Source organism: Scyliorhinus torazame, chromosome 26, assembly GCF_047496885.1.
Source record: "Scyliorhinus torazame isolate Kashiwa2021f chromosome 26, sScyTor2.1, whole genome shotgun sequence".
Classification (NCBI taxonomy): domain Eukaryota; kingdom Metazoa; phylum Chordata; class Chondrichthyes; order Carcharhiniformes; family Scyliorhinidae; genus Scyliorhinus; species Scyliorhinus torazame.
Window position 1 is genome coordinate 42878977 of NC_092732.1, and position 5633 is coordinate 42884609.

Genomic DNA, 5633 nt, shown 5'->3' on the forward strand with positions numbered 1-5633 from the left:
TCCGGGACGCTGGGCTCCGGGACGCTGGGCTCCGGGACGCTGGGCACCGGGACGCCGGGCTCCGGGACGCCGGGCTCCGGGACGCCGGGCTCCGGGACGCCGGGACGCCGGGCGCCGGGACGCTGGCGCCGGGACGCTGGGCGCCGGGACGCTGGGCACCGGGACGCTGGGCTCCGGGACGCTGGGCGCCGGGACGCTGGGCGCCGGGACGCTGGGCGCCGGGACGCTGGGCGCCGGGACGCTGGGCGCCGGGACGCTGGGCGCCGGGACGCTGGGCGCCGGGACGCTGGGCGCCGGGACGCTGGGCGCCGGGACGCTGGGCTCCGGGACTGCAACTATGAGAGTCAGGTTGTCTTTTCATGTCTGTAACTTATTGTTCCTCCACCTTGGGAACACAGGTTAGATACAGAGTAAAGCTCCCTCTACACTCTCCCCATCAAACACTCCCAGGACAGGTACAGCACGGGGTTAGATACGGAGTAAAGCTCCCTCTACACTGTCCCTATCAAACACTCCCAGGACAGGTACAGCACGGGGTTAGATACAGAGTAAAGCTCCCTCTACACTGTCCCCATCAAACACTCCCAGGACAGGTACAGCACGGGGTTAGATACAGAGTAAAGCTCCCTCTACACTGTCCCCATCAAACAGTCCCAGGACAGGTACAGCACGGGGTTAGATACAGAGTAAAGCTCCCTCTACACTGTCCCCATCAAACACTCCCAGGACAGGTACAGCACGGGGTTAGATACAGAGTAAAGCTCCCTCTACACTGTCCCCATCAAACACTCCCAGGACAGGTACAGCACGGGGTTAGATACAGAGTAAAGCTCCCTCTACACTGTCCCCATCAAACACTCCCAGGACAGGTACAGCACGGGGTTAGATAAAGAGTAAAGCTCCCTCTACACTGTCCCCATCAAACACTCCCAGGACAGGTACAGCACGGGGTTAGATACAGAGTAAAGCTCCCTCTACACTGTCCCCATCAAACACTCCCAGGACAGGTACAGCACGGGGTTAGATACAGAGTAAAGCTCCCTCTACACTGTCCCCATCAAACACTCCCAGGACAGGTACAGCACGGGGTTAGATACAGAGTAAATCTCCCTCTACACTGTCCCCATCAAACACTCCCAGGACAGGTACAGCACGGGGTTAGATACAGAGTAAAGCTCCCTCTACACTGTCCCCATCAAACACTCCCAGGACAGGTACAGCACGGGGTTAGATGCAGAGTAAAGCTCCCCTCTACACTGTCCCCATCAAACACTCCCAGGACAGGTACAGCACGGGGTTAGATGCAGAGTAAAGCTCCCTCTACACTGTCCCCATCAAACACTCCCAGGACAGGTACAGCACGGGGGTAGATACAGAGTAAAGCTCCCTCTACGCTGTCCCCATCAAACACTCCCAGGACAGGTACAGCACGGGGTTAGATACAGAGTAAAGCTCCCTCACTGCCCCGTTAGAAAGTTCTGGGTTTTAAGCTTGACTGATGGAAGGGGAGAGTCTGTGTTGAGGTCTGGGGCAGCAGTAAATTTGAGTGGGAGATGGTGCCCTCATTGGAGGGTGTGCCGGCGACAGTATCCGGTCGTTCTGAGTGCTTACACCGTCTGTTTTCCCCGCAGCATTACAGCTCGGTTATCAGCAGCTCCTCCGACGACCAAGATGCCATGCGCTCCTCGCTCAGCCAGTTCTTCCAATTCACGTCCTCGCCGCATTTCTTTGAGGCCCGTCGTCAGCTCCACGAGCAGAGTGCACGGGACGGGAAACAGGAGCAGCAGCAGCGTCATCGCCGGTAGCGGACTTCGGGAGAGTCACCTCGGAGCTTCAACCCTCACCAGCGCGAGTGGCGTCAGCGGAAACGGCCTCAGCCACGGCTTAGATATCATCTCTTTAGACTAAGATTCCACAAACCAATAATGAGCAGAGATGGAGAATTGGGAGCACAAATGTAGACCACTTTCGAAAACTGATGTAAAACCACAAATCTGAATGCAGGGTAGAGTCAGCTGGTTGGAACGTGATTCCTCCACCTTCGCTGCCCTATGAGCAGGAAAGTGTTGGCCAGTAGGTTTCTACACTCGCCAGGCAACAAGACAGAGATGTGCTTGAGCCTGGTTCCCAGAGTAAACCTGTTAAAAACACAACAGGCAATTTGAGTCTTTTGGTGACCTGGCTCCTTGGGAGCCGAGGATCTGAACTGTGTCCGCGATCCGACGGCATTCAGTCTCTGAGGCGCGGTGCGTGCCTGGAGACGGCCCTTGTCTGAATCGGCAGTGCCCCGCCTGGCAATGCAGTCAGAGGGGAAACGGTGTGAAGATTGCGGGGGGGGGGGGGGGGGGGGGGGGGGAGTGACTGATGGGAGTTAGCTGCTCCGTAAACCAAAGGTGTTTTCACTCCTGGGTGAAGCTGTGCGGCGAACCAAAGATTAACACGAGAATTGACGGCACAGGAACAGGCCAACCATAAGGGGGAAAGGTTGACGGGAGTGAGATGGGCCGGCATGTCCTTGAGAGGAGTTTGGAGATGGCCTGCGGAGCCTGTGGGCAGCTTTTAAACTTTTCAATATTCGCGAAGAACCTTCATAAACTGCAAAAGGGGACGTGATGGATGCCCTCGCAAATCTCAGCTGAGTATTAATGTCTCCCACCCACCCTCAGAAGAGCCGAGCCCAGTGTTGGTCGCCTCCTTGAGGGGGGTACGGAGTGAAACCTTCCCTTGGTTCCAGTCCTGGGTGCTGGACGAGGAGAAGATTTCCGAAGGGGGCGACCCAGATTTTGAGCATCACAAACACCAGGGAAAGGAAACCTGGAGAAAGTTTAGGGAGTAAGTCCTGAACACGGTGGGGAATTCGAGATACGGTGGGAGGGGTTGTCACTTTTTTTAACAAATGTAACTTCAGTATATTTTATCACTGTTCAATCTTCCCTTTTTAAAAATAAGTATAAAGGAATATTCTGTACAGAGAAAGCAAATGATCTATTTTCAGTTGCAGCTATTTTGTAAATATATATTACGAAAAATCGTGTTTATAAAAAAAATAATAATTCCAAAGATGGTCCTCAGCGGGAGGACAGACTAGACTCAGACTCTCGCTGGGATACCCTCAGCGGGAGGACAGACTAGGCTGAGACTCTCGCCGGGATACCCTCAGCGGGAGGACAGACTAGGCTCAGACTCTCGCTGGGATACCCTCAGCGGGAGGACAGACTAGGCTCAGACTCTCGCCGGGATACCCTCAGCGGGAGGACAGACTAGGCTCAGACTCTCGCCGGGATACCCTCAGCGGGAGGACAGACTAGGCTCAGACTCTCGCTGGGATACCCTCAGCGGGAGGACAGACTAGGCTGAGACTCTCGGGCCGGGATACCCTCAGCGGGAGGACAGACGAGGCTCAGACTCTCTCGCCGGGATACCCTCAGCGGGAGGACAGACTAGGCTGAGACTCTCGCTGGGATACCCTCAGCGGGAGGACAGACTAGGCTGAGACTCTCGCCGGGATACCCTCAGCGGGAGGACAGACTAGGCTCAGACTCTCGCCGGGATACCCTCAGCGGGAGGACAGACTAGGCTCAGACTCTCGCGGGGATACCCTCAGCGGGAGGACAGACTAGGCTCAGACTCTCGCCGGGATACCCTCAGCGGGAGGACAGACTAGGCTGAGACTCTCGGGCCGGGATACCCTCAGCGGGAGGACAGACTAGGCTCAGACTCTCGCTGGGATACCCTCAGCGGGAGGACAGACTAGGCTCAGACTCTCGCTGGGATACCCTCAGCGGGAGGACAGACTAGACTCAGACTCTCGCTCGGATACCCTCAGCGGGAGGACAGACTAGACTCAGACTCTCTCGCCGGGATACCCTCAGCGGGAGGACAGACTAGGCTGAGACTCTCGGGCCGGGATACCCTCAGCGGGAGGACAGACTAGGCTCAGACTCTCGCTGGGATACCCTCAGCGGGAGGACAGACTAGGCTCAGACTCTCGGGCCGGGATACCCTCAGCGGGAGGACAGACTAAGCTCAGACTCTCGGGCTGGGATACCCTCAGCGGGAGGACAGACTAGGCTGAGACTCTCGCCGGGATACCCTCAGCGGGAGGACAGACTAGGCTCAGACTCTCGGGCCGGGATACCCTCAGCGGGAGGACAGACTAGGCTGAGACTCTCTCGCCGGGATACCCTCAGCGGGAGGACAGACTAGGCTCAGACTCTCGGGCTGGGATACCCTCAGCGGGAGGACAGACTAGGCTCAGACTCTCGCTGGGATACCCTCAGCGGGAGGACAGACTAGACTCAGACTCTCGCTCGGATACCCTCAGCGGGAGGACAGACTAGGCTCAGACTCTCGCCGGGATACCCTCAGCGGGAGGACAGACTAGGCTCAGACTCTCGGGCCGGGATACCCTCAGCGGGAGGACAGACTAAGCTCAGACTCTCGCTGGGATACCCTCAGCGGGAGGACAGACTAAGCTCAGACTCTCGCTGGGATACCCTCAGCGGGAGGACAGACTAAGCTCAGACTCTCGCTGGGATACCCTCAGCGGGAGGACAGACTAGGCTGAGACTCTCGCCGGGATACCCTCAGCGGGAGGACAGACTAGGCTCAGACTCTCGGGCCGGGATACCCTCAGCGGGAGGACAGACTAGGCTCAGACTCTCGGGCCGGGATACCCTCAGCGGGAGGACAGACTAGGCTCAGACTCTCGCCGGGATACCCTCAGCGGGAGGACAGACTAGGCTGAGACTCTCGCGCCTGTTACGGCCGGGATACCTTGTTATTCCTCCGTTTAATAATGCTGTTCTCTTCGAGTTCCTGTTCAGTGAATAAGCTACATTCTGCGACGCGGGGATGATGGCTTGTGTCTGTCGGATTCGGGGCAGACCCCTTCCTCCAAGAGATGGAAATGTGTGGGTTGGCAGGAAGGAGCGTTTTGGTCGCCACTGAACAGAATTCACGCTGTTTCAACCTGTATCAATCGTGTCGCAATTAAAGGCTGAGGAAATGAGCAAATGGCTGGCACTGTTATTTCATCAGCGTTGACTTGCTGTGAATGGTACAGCAGCAAGACAAATCGCGACAGGCGCCGTATTAACCAGCAAGCGGGGTGGGATGGGGGCAATTTGGTTAACCTGTGGGAGGATAGGAAATATTTTTACCGTTAATCACAGTGACACATCTCACCGTTGTGGGTGTCAATTATAAAGCCCGCATTGGTGGCCCAAATTTCCCTTAAATTCAACGCTGGCCTATCTCCTTATTTTAAATAAATTTAGAGTACCCAATTCTTTTTTTCCCCAGTTAAGGGGCAATTTTAGTGTGGGCAATCCACCTGCCCGGCACATCTTTTGGGTTGTGGGGGTGAAACCCACGCAGACACGGGGAGAATGTGCGAACTCCATACGGGCAGTGGCCCAGAGCCGGGATCGAACCTGGGACCTCGGTGCTGTGAGGCAGCAGTGCTAACCACTGTGCTGCCCTCGTGCCACCCTCAGCCAGTCAGGGGCGTAGCCTCAGGCAGTGGCCCGCGGCCCTCGATACCTGGCCTGTGGCCCTCGAAGCGTGGCCTGCGTGGAGCATTGTGAAAGCGCCGCCGCCCACAATTCGGTCGAGAATTCTTTGGCCGATCG

At 57.0% G+C, this 5633-nt stretch overlaps 1 long non-coding RNA gene across 1 annotated transcript; it reads left to right on the top strand.

Moving 5' to 3' along the window:
* The first annotated feature begins 853 nt into the window (after positions 1 to 853).
* LOC140403017 (uncharacterized) lies at positions 854 to 5016 on the top strand. Its single transcript, XR_011938212.1, has 2 exons — positions 854 to 3934; positions 4743 to 5016. It is a non-coding gene; the product is annotated as an uncharacterized lncRNA (long non-coding RNA).
* The last annotated feature ends 617 nt before the right edge of the window (positions 5017 to 5633 follow it).